This window comes from Oryctolagus cuniculus, chromosome 1, assembly GCF_964237555.1.
Source record: "Oryctolagus cuniculus chromosome 1, mOryCun1.1, whole genome shotgun sequence".
NCBI lineage: Eukaryota > Metazoa > Chordata > Mammalia > Lagomorpha > Leporidae > Oryctolagus > Oryctolagus cuniculus.
In genome coordinates, this window is record NC_091432.1 from 97,851,116 (window position 1) to 97,866,237 (window position 15,122).

A 15,122-nucleotide genomic window follows, 5' to 3' on the forward strand; every position below is an offset into this window, starting at 1 on the left:
CCGAGGAAGAATTAAAGTTTTTCTTGATCAAAGATACAAATAGATTAAGTTCCTGAAGCAGAGAATTGTTCCAGCAGCCATCAATTGTACAGAATGCAGGTTAAATATCAAAGAGACTCAGTATTCCCTCTCTGTTGCATTTATTGGAAGAACTTTTTTACTTAACTCTTTTTTTATTTATTTTTTTATTTTTTGACAGGCAGAGTGGACAGTGAGAGAGAGAGACAGAGAGAAAGGTCTTCCTTTGCCGTTGGTTCACCCTCCTATGGCCGCCGCGGCCGGCGCACCGCGCTGATCTGATGGCAGGGGCCAGGAGCCAGGTGCTTCTCTTGGTCTCCCATGGGGTGCAGGGCCCAAGCACTTGGGCCATCCTCCACTGCACTCCCTGGCCACAACAGAGGGCTGGCCTGGAAGAGGGGCAACCGGGACAGAATCCGGCGCCCCGACCGGGACTAGAACCCGGTGTGCCGGCGCCGCAAGGTGGAGGATTAGCCTAGTGAGCCGCGGCGCCGGCCCTACTTAACTCTTCAATTAATTAATTTTTGTCATTTTCAAGCAGGCTCACTCCAATACTCATGGCAAATCAGAAAGATTTGCCAGGGTTTCACATTTGTCTCAACACTAATTAGTTATATGACATTAGGAAATTTACTTTTTATTTTTTGAATATCACTATATTTATGGATAAATAGGATAACAATACTTCCCTTGAAGAAAAGATAGAAGATTAAGATACTTAATTGCTGAGCACAGAACCTTGAATATAGTAAATGGTAAATAGGTATTGGTGATCTGTCCTTTTGCTTCCTTTGTCCCCAAATCATTTAACCCTCATGGAAAGTCTCAAATATTTATTCACATGTTCTTTTACCTAAATACAGAAAATTACAAAGAACATTAACCAGGACTTGATGGTAATAATGACAAACACTGGAGAGGCTTGCAACATTTAAAGATCTAGGCAATAGGGAAACTGGAAATGTCTAGGTTAGAATTCATACAGTTACTTTTTTCATCCCCTAATTTCCAAGGATGGATTGAAAAATCAGTAGAAAGAGAAGAATATTTTTTCAAGAGCCTCTTGAGCCTTAGATCAGATGGACTAAAACTAGGAAATTAATACTAGTAAGGTGCTTTTCTTCTGCCATTATTTTTGTACTGCTTTTGGATTAATTCTTGTCTTTTGTAAATGGGTTTACTGTTTATGCAAGGAAATAAGGTTGTTAGCAGTCAAATTAATTTGCTTCTATCTTTGGGAAACAAAGAATAATACAGCATTAGAAAAAAATTCCAACGAAGAATACAGCTGACCTGGCTTTCTTCTTATTCCTAATTCTGTAGTATTGACTGTGGCTAAGGCTGTGAGGTCTTAGTTTTCTCTGAATCTGGACTGTGAATCCAGTTCTGGGACAGGGTTGTAATCTCTTCCCATCTGATTGATAGGTGCTGAAGAATCAAAAATGAGAGCCATAACAATCATTATTTTCTTTCTAATATTTGTTTCATTTCCTTGCCTTAACATATTAGCTAGGACCTCTCAAGCAATATTGAATGGGAACAGTGGTAGTGGATATCACTGTTTTTTTCTTTCTTACTTTAATGGGTATGCTTCCATTACTTGCTGTAATGAGAGGGTTCCATTTAGTGATTGAGGCTAATTAAATTTTTCCTCCAAAATTTTTAAGATTATTGATCTCATTTAATCATTAACATGACTAAATTGATATAGTTTTACACATTAAATATATTTGGATCATTGGGGCAGGGCCTCGTGTTTATGATGTGTTATTCTTTTGCTACATGCAGAATTTCACTTATTAAAAAATAAAATTTTTGATTTGACATTTACAAATGACAGTGACCAATGGTTCTCTTGTGTTTTCTCTGCCTAGTTTGGAGATTACTCTCTGTTTAGTTTTACAAAGTGAAATGGGTAAGTTTCTTCTTTCTCCCAAACTCTGAAACAGTTTGCATAAAATGTGGGTTACTTGTTTCTGGTAGATTTGATAGAGCTGTCTGTAAGGGTTTGGGCCTGGTATATTTGGTATATTTTCTTAGGGAGAGGATCTTTAAGTATCATTTACCTTTTTAAAAATGCATTTATCTTTAAAAAGATAAATGTGACTATTTTAAAGTTTATAAATTAATTTTAGTATTTTTTCTAAAACATGGATTTTGATATATTTTTCATATATATCAACACACTTCATTAGAGTTTTTTTTTTTTTTTTTTTTGTCTTTTGAGTTCTGGTTTTCTGTAGTTATTTCCTTTTCCCCCACATTCTTGGTATGGTTTATTTGTGCCTTATGTTTTCCCCTTGATTCCTCTTATTAGAAATTTATTTTCTGGGCTTTTTAAATAGCCAGTTTTTGGTTTTGTTGAACATCTCTATTACTATTTTTAGTTTTAAGTTATTTTTATTCTTTTACTTTTATCCTTGGTATATTCTTCACTTTCTTGTATTTTCTATGATTTTTTATAAAGATTTATTGATCTACTTGAAAGGCAGAATTACAGAGAGAGAGTGAGAAAGAAAGGGAAAGAAAGAAAGAGAGAGGGAGAGAGAAGGAAGGAAGGAAGGAAGGAAGGAAGGAAGGAAGGAAGGAAGGAAGGGTCTTCCATCCACTGGTTTATTTTCCAAATGGATGCAATTGCTGGAGCTGGGCCAATCCAAAGCAAGGAGCCAGGAGCTTCCTCTGGGCCTCCCATGCCAGTGCAGGGGCACAAGCACTTGTGCCATCCTCTACTGCTTTTCCAGGCCATCGCAGAGTGCTGGAGCAGCAGGGTCTCCACCAGTACCCATATGGGATGCGGGCACTGCAGGTGGCGTCTTTACCTACTATGCACAGCGCTGGTCCCTTTCCTATATACCTTTTTTTTTTTAATGTAAAAAAGTGTCAAGACAAATATTACTCAAAATTCATGATCTTGCAGCAATCATCCTCAAAGTTAAGTAAATATACTTTCAATGCCATTATTCATGCCTATATATGTATAGGTAGCTACTTAGAAAACAAGAACAATATTAGACAAAATGGATTAACATTAAATTTCCATAAAGAAAATATTATTCGAATTTGATGAAGAAAGGAAACCATTATAAAAGTGAAGAAAATGCTTTACTGGCTTCCGACACTGAGTAGCCTGGGTCTCTTTCACTGATTTCTCCTCTCATTCTTAGCTGGCTGGATTTAATAATTTAATAGTATTTAGAAAATGATTCTTGGCACCGTATTATCTGATATTATTTATGTTTGAAAATATATGTCTGCCACCTGAGTACTTGAGCATAAAATGCATTTTGTATAACATCACAAGTCATATTTTTATCATAAATTGTATATACAGTCTTCCATCATTTTCTAGCATTTCATGTTGTCCTGTATTAATATGTGATTAGATTGATTTTTCTAGTTATTTTTTCCAGTTGTCTGAAGAATTTTTTTTTATCCTAAGAGTTTGACATCTTATTAGGAGGTGTCTTGACAGTTTTTCCTACTAATAGTTTCCAGAGCCATGTATGTGTGTATATTTTGTCTTTTTAAATTGGAAATTCTGTTTTACTTTTTATAGAGTTCGTTCTTTCTGTATTATATCTTTTTTTAAAAAAAGATTTATTTATTTATTTGCAAGTCAGAATTAAGCAGAGAGGAGAGGCAGAGAGAAAGAGAAAGAGAGAGAGAGTGAGAGAGTTCTTCCATCCGATAGTTTACTCCACAATTGGCCGCAATGGTTGGAGCTGCGCCGATCTGAAGCCAGGAGCCAGGAGCTTCTCCCATGACTCCCACGTGGGTGCAGGGGCCCAAGGACTTGGGCCACCTTCTACTGCTTTCCCAGGCCATAGCAGAGAGCTGGATGGGAAGTGAGGCAGCCGTGTCTTGAACCGGCGCCCATATGGAATGCCAGTGCTTCAGGCCAGGGCTTTAACCTGCTGCGCCACAGCACTGGCCCCCTTTGTATTATATCTTTAAAAACTCTTTTTTTTCACTCTTTTTTTTTCCACTTTTATTTAGTAAATATAAATTTCCAAAGTACAGTTTATGGATTACATTGGCTTTCCCCCCACCCATAACTTCCCTCCCACTCGCACCCCTCCCATCTCCCGCTCCCTCTCCCATTCCATTCACATCAAGATTCATTTTCAATTATCTTTATATACAGAAGATCAATTAACATATATTAAGTAAAGGTTTCATCAGTTTGCACCCACACAGAAACACAAAGTGTAAAATACTGTTTCAGTACTAGTTATAGCATTACTTCACATTGGACAACACATTAAGGACAGATCCCACATGAGGAGTAAGTACACAGTGACTCCTGTTGTTGACTTAACAATTTGACACTCTTGTTTATGGCGTCAGTAATCTCCCTAGGCTCTAGTCATGAGTTGCCAGGCTTTGGAAGCCTTTTGAGTTCGCTGACTTCGATCTTATTCAGACAGTGTCTTAGTCAAAGTGGAAGTTCTCTCCTCCCTTCAGAGAAAGGAACCTCCTTATTTGATGGCCCTGTTCTCTCCACTGGATTCTCACAGAGATCTTCCATTTAGGTCTTCTTTTTTTTTTTTTTTCCAGAGTGTCTTGGCTTTCCATGCTTAAAATACTCTCATGGGCTTTTCAGCCAGATCCGCATGCCTTAAGGGCTGATTATGAGGCCTGAGTGCTGTTTAGGACATCTGCCATTCTATGAATCTGCTATGTATCCAGCTTCCCATGTTGGATCGTTCTCTCCCTTTTTGATTCTATCAGTTAGTATTTGCAGACACTAGTCTTGTTTGTGTGATCCCTTTGACTATTAGACCTATCAGTGTGATCAATTGTGAACAGAAATTGATCACTTGGACTAGTGAGATGGCACTAGTACATGCCACCTTGATGGGATTGTATTGGAATCCCCTGGCACGTTTCTAACTCCACCATTTGGGGCAACTCCGATTGAGCATGTCCCAAATTGTACATCTCCTCCCTCTCTTATTCCCACTCTTATATTTAACAGGGATCACTTTTCAGTTAAAATTTAAACACCTAAGAATAATTATGTGTTAATTACAGAGTTCAACCAATAGTACTAGAACAAAAAAAATACTAAAATGGATAGTATTACATTGTACATCAACAGTCAGGACAAGAGCTGATCAAGTCACTGTTTCTCATAGCGTCCATTTCATTTCAACAGGTTTCCTCTTTGGTGCTCAGTTAGTTGTCGCCGATCAGGGAAAGCATATGATATTTGTCCTATGGGACTGGCTTAATTCACTCAGCATAATATTTTCCAGATTCCTCCATCATGTTGCAAATGACTGGGTTTCATTGTTTTTGACTGCTGTATAGTAATCTAGAGAGTACATGTCCCATAATTTCTTTATCCAGTCTACTGTTGATGGGCATTTGGGTTGGTTCCAGGTCTTAGCTATTGCGCAGATAGCTTTTTTGTTTGCCAATTTAATTTTCTTTGGGTAAATTCCAAGGAGTGGAATGGCTGGGCTGTATGGTAGGGTTATATTCAGGTTTCTGAGGAATCTCCAGACTGACTTCCATAGTGGCTTAACCAGTTTGGATTCCCACCAACAGTGGGTTAGTGTCCCTTTTTCCCCACATCCTCTCCAGCATCTATTGTTGGTAGATTTCTGAATGTGAGCCATTCTAACCGGGGTGAAGATCACTAGCAATCAGGGAAATGCAAATCAAAACCACAATGAGGTTTCACCTCACCCCGGTTAAAACTCTTTTTCTATTCCTGTTGTGGTTTCACTGCTTCTGCCAATGCATTTCTCCATGTCTACAATGACAAACAGAAGGTCCAACTCTAGAGGAGTTTATGCCCTAAATCCTGGCACTGGTTAATAGGTTAGGTACATAGCAAGAGGGAACATTCAGATATAATTATTATTAGAGAGCTCAAAACAAGAGTAGCTTGGGTATCCAGCTGGGCCCAACCTAATCACATATATACTTAAAAGCAGAGAACTTTCTCCAGCTAAAAGCTGAAGAATTACAGCTGAAGTCAGGGTAAGGTTGCAGGTTTTCAGTGCAGTAATTAAGATACTACCTCTCACGTTAGAGTGTCTGGATTTGAGTGATGGATTCATTTCTGACTCTAACTTCCTGCTAATGTTCACCCTGGGAGGGAGCAAGTGATGGCTCAAGTAGCCGGGTCTCTACCACTCATGCGAGGAAAAAAAGATTAGATTCTATACATTCCTGGCTTTGGCTTAGTCAGCCCTGGATTTTTCAGTCATTTGGGGAGTAAGACAGTAGATGAAAGACCTCTGTATCTGTCTTTCAAATAAATAAAAATAAAATAAATGGAATTCACAGTGAATTAAAGCACAAGATAACTTCAATGTGATATTGTTTGAAGATGAAGGGGTCCTGCATTAAGAAAAGGAAGGCTTTGGTATTCCTAGCACAAGGAGCTGAATTCTGCCAGCAACCTGAGTGTTCCTGGAGGCAGATTCTTCCTCTGAGCTTCCAAATAAAAGCTCAACATAGTTTAAACCTTGACTTTGGCTGGCTGTGTGAGACTGTGTGAGACTTGACTTTGCTACATGTAGAGGATTCAGCCACACTGCAGGGTTTTCTGATCCATAGAAACTGAGATAATATATTGTTGTTTTAAACAACTTAACTAAGTTTATACAACACATTTTTAATGCAGATGCAATAAACTAATACAGTTATCTCTTTATTTTTATTTTATAAATTATTCAATGTGACTCAGGCTTTTCTTTGTGGTATTTTTAACTATTACTAGTATGTTTCTTGTTATACAATTTATTTAAAGTTATCCAGAGGATATTTCACTTCTTGGCTTGCTTATTGGCCATGAAATCTCTCTACTCATCCTATTAAGTTGATTTATACACTTGTCTCAGGACTTTTACCCTATTCAATAATTTTTTTAGTCAATTCTATAATATCAGGAGGTACTCCACACACAAATGGAATCAAAATGGACATCTTGTTTTTCTTTTGTCCCATTGAACGTATTATGAAGAATTTCCTAAACCAATGAAACCAAATCTAACACCTAGGAAATTGTCTATTCTTTTCCCTTTGCCAGAAGCTATATAGTCTAATGTTAATGCCACATGGTAGCTTTTACAAAGCTCATAGTTCCATTCAGTCCTCACCTGTGACATCCTCAACACCCAGTAACTTTCTTTGTAGTGCAGTTTTAGGGCACAATAAACAATACACTAGGACAGAAGGTTGAAAATTTCATTCTCTGAGGTTTTCTGAAATAAGCCTTTGATTCAAGTGGAATATCTATGTCACTAAATGTTGGGTACTTCAGGCATATGAAATTGATGCACAGAGGAAAGAATAGCTCAAGATACTGTAGGAAGTAGATAAAGGCTCCACTTAAAAATTTAGGTATGGAAGCTCACTAGCCCTAGGAAAACAATGAAAAGAAGAAAAATTAATACAAGTGTATATAGCCTGTACAGGAACTAAGGTAGGAGCTCAATCTCATATCTCACATTTAAAGCTTATAAATTGAATGCAAAAATAAGTCCGTGTCAAACCAACAGTTTTCAGGCATGAAATCATGACTCTGTCCAACACCTGTACCCTCTAACCAAAAGCCTCAATAAACTCCCAATGTGGTAGATAAGTGCCAAGTTCCGGAAGTTCTATGGATTGGCCCATCTTCCACTGCCTTCGCAGTCACATTAGTAGGGGGTTTAGTTGGAAGTAGAGCATCTGGGAATCAAACTGGTCCTCCAGGGCCAGCGCCGCGGCTCACTAGGCTAATCCTCCGCCTTGCAGCACCGGCACACTGGGTTCTAGTCCCAGTCGGGGCGCCAGATTCTGTCCCGGTTGCCCCTCTTCCAGGCCAGCTCTCTGCTGTGGCCAGGGAGTGCAGTGGAGGATGGCCCAGGTGCTTGGGCCCTGCACCCCATGGGAGACCAGGAAAAGCACCTGGCTCCTGGCTCCTGCCATCGGATCAGTGCGGTGCGCCGGCCGCAGCGCGCCAGCTGCGGCGGCCATTGGAGGGTGAACCAACGGCAAAGGAAGACCTTTCTCTCTGTCTCTCTCTCTCACTGTCCACTCTGCCTGTCAAAAAAAAAAAAAAAAAAAAAAAAAAAAAAAAAAAAAAAAAAAAAAAAAAAAAACCAAAAAAAAAAACCAAAAAACTGGTCCTTCAATATGGGAAACCAGCGTTCCAAGCAGCAACTCAACCCGCTGTGCCACAACGCTGGCCCCAGAATTTCAGAGGGACACTTCTTAACTCACTATAAAGAGAATACTAAGAGAAATTGAGTTATCTATGATTCACATTCATTTTTTTTTGAAAGCGTGACTGGTTTCTCTACTTCAGGTCCAGCAAGGCAAAAGTCAAAGCTTTGGATGACTTGAGATTGTAGGGCTACCCTCCCTGCATACTCATTCAGATTGGTGGCAGAGTTCAGTTGTGAGTGGTTGCAGGACTGAGGTAATATTTTTCTTTCTAGCTGTTAGACCAGGCTAGCTGTAGAGGCTACCTATTTTCCTTGGTTCATGGGCCTTATCTTCAAAGCCAGCAATGGCAGGTTGTGTTTTTTTCATACTGCAATGTCTCCTGTGGCTTCTGCTTCTACCTCATCTATTCAAGTTGCTCTTCTGCCAAACATCTTGGATTTCCTTGTTTTGTATCTCTCTTCCTACAGTCAGAGAAATTCTGTACTTTAAAGGGTTCATGTAATTCCACTGTGTTCACCCAGTTAACCAAGGAGCATTTAGAAGTATCAAATTCATTATATTTGCAAAAATCTTTTTTGCTGTGTAATGTAATATGTTCTCAGGTTCCAGGTATTAGGATATGGACATCTTTTGAAGGGAAAAGTAGTATCAGCCTACTATAAATGGTAAAAAATATAATGATTCTTTGTCTATTCATATTTCTAAGTTTCATATTTGTGACTAGGTTTTTGCCCCTAAAATCCTCTTGTTCCTTAGACAAAGCGCACATTAAGGGCACTGATAATATTTTTGCTTTTCATTTCATTATTTTTTCCCTTCTATTTGTGACCAGTATGTTCTTATTTAAAGCTTGTGACTGTGAGCTTAAAGAAGCATATTAGTAGCCTTTGTTCTTTTCTCATGGAGTGCCTTAAAGATAAATGCTCCATAAAAACTATAAATTAAGAATTTAATTAAAAAACATGTGAATTAATGAGATTGGAGATCAGATTTCCAACTGAGCTAATTCACTGTATTTTTTCCAAACTAGAGGATCAGTCATTTTTTTCCCTAGAAAACCCCACAGTACAAAAATTTGTTAGTCTTTTTTCCTATGAATTGAACAATTTGAATAAAAAACTAAATAAACATTTTTGATTCTTGGAAGAACTATCTTCACTTCACTTGTTTTAAGATGTGGAATATAAGAAGAAATTAAAATATGTTAAAGAGGCAGGAATTGCAGCTTGAGGCCACCACTTGTGATACCAGTGTGTTATATTGGAGTACTGTTTCTAGTCTCAGATGCTCTGTTTCAAATACAGATCTCTGCCATGTACCTGGGAAAGCATTGGAATATGGCCTGAATACTTGGATCTTTGAATAGGATGGAGTTCCAGGCTCCTGACTTTGGCCTGGCTCAGTCCCGGCCACTTAAGCCTTTCAAATAAATAAAATAAACCTTTAAAAAATCATGTACAAAATAAGTTTGTGATTTTCTTTACCTGTTTTAATAAGTTTATGTTTGTCTTTCTTGTTTTCAAAGGTGCTCTCCCATATTTCTATTAGATGAGAACATCACATTTGGCCTGATTCTCCTGAGATTAGAGATGTATCAACACACTGGTCCAGTATTTCAGATAATTCTTTGAGTTTCATTGTGTTTACTTCTAAAACTTATTTAAAGCAAGTATGTATAGTTAAACCTATTATAAGTCTAAATATTATAAGTATGTATAGTTAAACCTATTATATGTCTAAATATCTAAGAGTAAAAATTGGCTACAAATGTGGCAGGAATAATTATTATTGTATTTTTAAAGTATTAATGTGTTTTTAAAATGACATTTTCCATCTACATTTCTTGATTTGCAGTATAGATTTTTTTAACAGTTATATTCAAAACTAGGAACTGTGATTTAAAACCACTTTAAACAAATTCCCCTTTGGGGCTTGTGCTGGGTGGGAGAGGGAGTAGAAGGTAGGACGGAAGTGAGAGTGGGAGGGTGGTTATGGGTAAATCTGCCACCTGCAATGCTGGCATCCAATATGGGTGCTGGTTTGTGTAACAGCTTCTCCCTTCTGATCCAGCTCCCTGCTAACGGCCTGGGAAAAGCAGTGAAAGGTGGCCCAAGTGCTTGAACCCCTGTCACCCATGTGGAAGACCTGGAAGAAGCTCCTGGCACCTGGCTTTGCCCTGGACCAACCCTACATGTTCAGACCATCTGGGAAATGAACCAGTGGATGGAAGATCTCTCTTTATGACTCTCTTTGTGTGTAATTCTGACTTTCAAATGAATAAATAAATCTTTATAAAAAATCCACTCTCCCCCAAAGTATTAATATGCTCTAAATGCATGGAAATTGAGGAATGGACTGAATTTCTTTTCTGGCTCTTAGTGAGGATTTCACTTTGCTTTCCCACATCTCTAGGAGGAAATATCTCAGTTGGGATAGGGGTCTGGATCTTGCCAGGGGAGGGAAACTGACTTACACTTTGACATCTATCTCCCCAGCTATCAAGTTTCATTTCTTCATTTGCTATAACCAAGAAAGGAAATACTGAGTCTGTCTTTTGGTTTTATGATGTTGCAACAGTACATAACAGATGATTAACAGAAGAAAGCAAGGCATTAGGAACTTAGATGGCTCTGAGATTGTAAAATGTCACTCCCCGTCTTCGTGGAGGAACGACACAGGACCCTGCGCTGTTCTTTTGTCTGCTCGGCCCTCCCCGGGTTTGCTGCTGGTTCTTCCCGGGTTGGCTACCGTCCCTTCCACCTCCGTGGAAGGGTGGTTCCCCCTGCCACTTTTCCCCACTTCCGCGGGGGAGCGGCACACCGCCGGCCGGCTCTCTCGGGGGCTGCACAGGTGTTCCTTCAGATAGATGTTCCTCGTGCATGTTGTCTCTCTCCTCCTTTATAGTCCTCTTCCACCAATCCCAACTCTGCTACCCACACGCCGAGTACGCTGCTCTCCTCCAATCAGGAGCAGGATCAGCTCCTGCAGGTCATCACTCAAGCTGGCGAGAGGCAGCTGCGTAGAAGTTGTTACTCCCTTCTCAGCGCCATATTGTGGGAAAGCAGATGCATAGAATAAGTCTTAATTCCAGTAACTTAGTCTAGTCCGAGTTGCTCCCCACAGTAAAACACCCAGGAATTCTCATAAATTGTCAAGGAGGATTACAAACATCTAAAGCTATTAAAGTGGGAATTTGAGAAAACTTTTAATAAAATCTCAGTCACATTAAACTTTTCACACTTCAATTTACCTGTTTAAAAATCAGAGAAAACAGGACCAACCTCAAAAATTTATGTACTTTATATATAATATATCATACACATGGCAAATATATAATATGTATTTATATATACTGTATATACACACATACACATGAGGGTATTTTTTTAAAGCTTTTATTTAATGAATACAATTTTCATAGATACAACTTTAGGAATATAGTGGCTTTTTCCCCCCATACCCACCCTCCCACCCCCACTTCTATTCCACCTCCTGCTCCCTCTTCTTTAAGATTCATTTTTAATTAACTATATATACCCAGAAGACCAACTCTATACTAAGTAAAGATATCAACAGTTTGCACACACACACACACAATGTAAAAAGTACTGTTTGAGAACAAATTTTGTAGTTAATTCTCATAGTACAACTGATTAAGGACAGAGATCCTACATGGAGAATAAGTGTACAGTGACTCTGTTGTTAATTTAACAATTAACACTCTTAACTTATGACATCAGTGATCACCCAAGGCTCTTGCCATGAGCTGCCAAGGCTATGGGAAGCCCTTTGTGACCACAAACTCATCAGTATTTAGACAAGGCCATAAGCAAAGTAGAAATTGTCTCCTCCCTTCAGACAAAAGTACATCTTTATTTGGTGGCCCCTTCTTTCCACTGAGGTTTTATTCACAGAGATCCTTTATTTAGGATATTTTTGCCAGTGTCTTAGCCTTCCATACCTGAATTGCTCTCATGGGCCTTTCGGCCACATCCAAATGCCTTAAGGTCTGAGTCTGAGGTCAGAGTGTTAATTAAAGTGATCATGAGGGTACTTTAGCAAGTTAATGGGAAAATGGGATTAAAAGTATGAGTTTATGTTGGCACAAATAAATATTCATAATACATAGAAAACACATTTTATGAAGAAGCTATGTGTGGATTGCAAAAGTATTTTTGTAACAAAATAAACTCATATTTTAAGGTCCATTTTCCATGAACTCTTTTTGAAGTACTTTTGTATGTAGTTAGAAAAACAAGAGATACATTGAACTCTATCAGGGTCATTTATTAGTATTATTAAATAATTAATAACTAAATTGCAGAAAGAATTTAAAAGAAATAAAGGAAATTATATTACTAGATCACGAATATCAGTTGCCTCTGGTAGGCATTAAATACAGCTTCCTGGCAAGAATGGTCAACATTGCATTGTTGCAATGTTGCATTTTGCAAACAAAGAAAATTCTTAGTTTCTAATTTTAACATTTAATTTCTTTGCATTACAGACACACTATGTTTTCTGCCAACAAATCATGGTCAAGCTGTATTTGGTGGGAACCTTAGGGAGATAGGCATGATTACAGGAGTCTGGCAGAATCAGAAATTGTGTCATTTTGAAGGATATATTTGAGAAATCCAGATTTGGAGATAGGTTAAAGACATAGTTGTTAAAAAAAAAGTATGGCATGTATCATATCAGAAGAGGGGATTATAGACAAAAAAGGCAATAAAAATGTTTTAGGAAATAGAGAAAAAGGCAGATAATGCTAAGTTTAGATTATTTGGGGAAAAAAAAAAACAAAAAATTGAGCTTGAGGCATGACATATTCTTTACCTAAAACTTAAAGTATGAGTGTTTGGCAGAAGGACAACAGATCCTTGAAACAACAACATGGATCTTCTTAAGAGCAAGGTAGCTTCTTTCCAAGTTTAATGTACTTATTTATTAAGTAAGCTGTTACTCTTACTGTGTATTCAGTAATACTTGATACCGTAAAGGATATTGGTGAAGCAGAATACATGTACATTTAACTTCAAGTAGTTTTTAGAATACATTACAGATAAATGACTGGTTATTAAAGTCTACCTTTATGACAATAACAATATTGAATTTTATCCCTAGGGGCATACAAATATGAAAACCTGCTCCCTACTTCATTGAGGAGGAAAGCAGCTGTGGAATCAAGGTAGCCATCAATTCAGTCATACCAATAGTAACGATAGTTTTTTTTTTTAATATTCAAGAGAGAAAACCCCTTAATTATCACAATATTTTGAAAAATCTCTTATCATATTGGACATTCAATGAAAAGACCCTAATGAAGAATATTCCCTTAGGTTGTTTCTCCATGTTATGGTTCTATGCTGTTTCTGTCATTGATGGAGCTTCATTTTTTTTAAATTTTTTTTTATTTTTTAAACTTTTATTTAATGAATATAAATTTCCAAAGTACAGCTTATGGATTACAATGGCTTCCCCCCCATAACGTCCCTCCCACCCACAACCCTCCCCTTTCCCACTCCCTCTCCCCTTCCATTCACATCAAGATTCATTTTCGATTCTCTTTATATACAGAAGATCAGTTTAGCATACATTAAGTAAAGATTTCAACAGTTTGGATGGAGCATCATTTTAACTCAAGGCTGTATTGCAAAGGCTTACCATAGTCTACAGAAGCTTAATATGAAACTATTAATACAGTGAAATGTGTTATAGCCCATCTCTATTTCTTATTCTCATTTTCACAAAGAATTTCCACTTAATAAAGGTAGAAGCAGAAACATTTGACTCTCACTTGTTCTTTACATTGAGAGGAGTGACTTTGAATGGCAAATGAAGCAAGTTCCCTTTTTGGTAGGTCAGTTAAGCCTCTGCTATTTTTAATTTTTTAAACATTTATTTGGTAATTTATTTGAAAGTCAGAGAGAGAGAGAGAGGGAGAGACAGAGATCTTTAATACTCTGGTTTACTCCCCAGATGACTGTGGTGCAACGGCTGGAACTGAGCTAGACACAGTGCCCATTTAGGATGTCAGTGTTGCATGTGACAACTTTACCCACTATGCCAAAATCCTGGCTCTAGTCTCTGGTCTTTTTAGTTCTTTACTTGACATTGAGTGGAGACTTTTATCACCTGCTTCTTAGGATTTAGGAGGGAGATAGCAAGTCCCCCTTGGTTTTCCAGTTTATCTTTGGCAGTAGCAAATATCTGTAAAGGTATTTTGAGCTTCTTTTGGGTTCCTGAGGCTTATCATCTCTTTGTTAGCAACCAGCAGGAAGAAGGGAGTGAGGGACTAATATGTGCTTCCCAAACCCCTAAAAAATTGCAAAATAGCTTTAATCCTGATTCTCCTCATGCTCTCTATGAGGTTTTGAACACATTACTTGACTTCTTTAAGCCATGTTTTCTTACTGGAAAAAAATGGCATTGTGCAGAATAAAACATCCAGCCCAGATAGCAGCTTTTAGCAGGGATTCATAAATGTTGGCCTGTCTCTGGTCTTCATTTCCATCAGCTTTTCCCCATTAGGTTTATTCATCCAGCCTTCTTCTGAGGGCAGCTGTTTATCTTTGCATTTAGGAAAAAACAATTGGAAAAAGTGAGCAATTTCAGGCCTCTCTGCAGTACTATGTACGTGAAAGTGAAAACAATCTAGGAAACTGGTAGCAGCCTGAACTTCTCCCTAAAATCAAATTGAGCTCAATTCCAAGTTTTTGGTATCTTAAACAGTTGTCATTTTCATCTAGAAGCCTCTTAGGATAATTTAAAGCTGAAATTCTTACAACAGATTGAATATGATGATATGTTGGTAAAAATCTATCCTCAGTTGGAACTGGAAATCATTGAAAACTTCTGTAATCACTGATCTGTAGCAAGCATTGATATTTTTCTCTTTATCTAGAAATAAATAGCTTAAAAATTATTTCTCTGCA

The 15,122-nt window shown here is 37.9% G+C and overlaps 1 long non-coding RNA gene across 12 annotated transcripts in view; it reads left to right on the top strand.

Annotated features, from left to right (window-relative positions):
- LOC138850538 (uncharacterized) overlaps positions 1-15,122 on the top strand; it is a 118,506-nt gene that overhangs the window by 39,847 nt on the left and 63,537 nt on the right. For 9 of the 12 annotated variants that reach the window (XR_011390402.1, XR_011390404.1, XR_011390405.1 and 6 more), the window contains 3 exons: positions 9,713-9,856; positions 10,258-10,439; positions 13,312-13,375. This is a non-coding gene — a long non-coding RNA (uncharacterized lncRNA). Of the gene's footprint in view, positions 1-1,892; positions 8,441-9,712; positions 9,857-10,257; positions 10,440-13,311; positions 13,376-15,122 lie in introns of all 12 variants that reach the window. The other 3 variants (XR_011390406.1, XR_011390413.1, XR_011390410.1) reach the window with 2 other exon arrangements.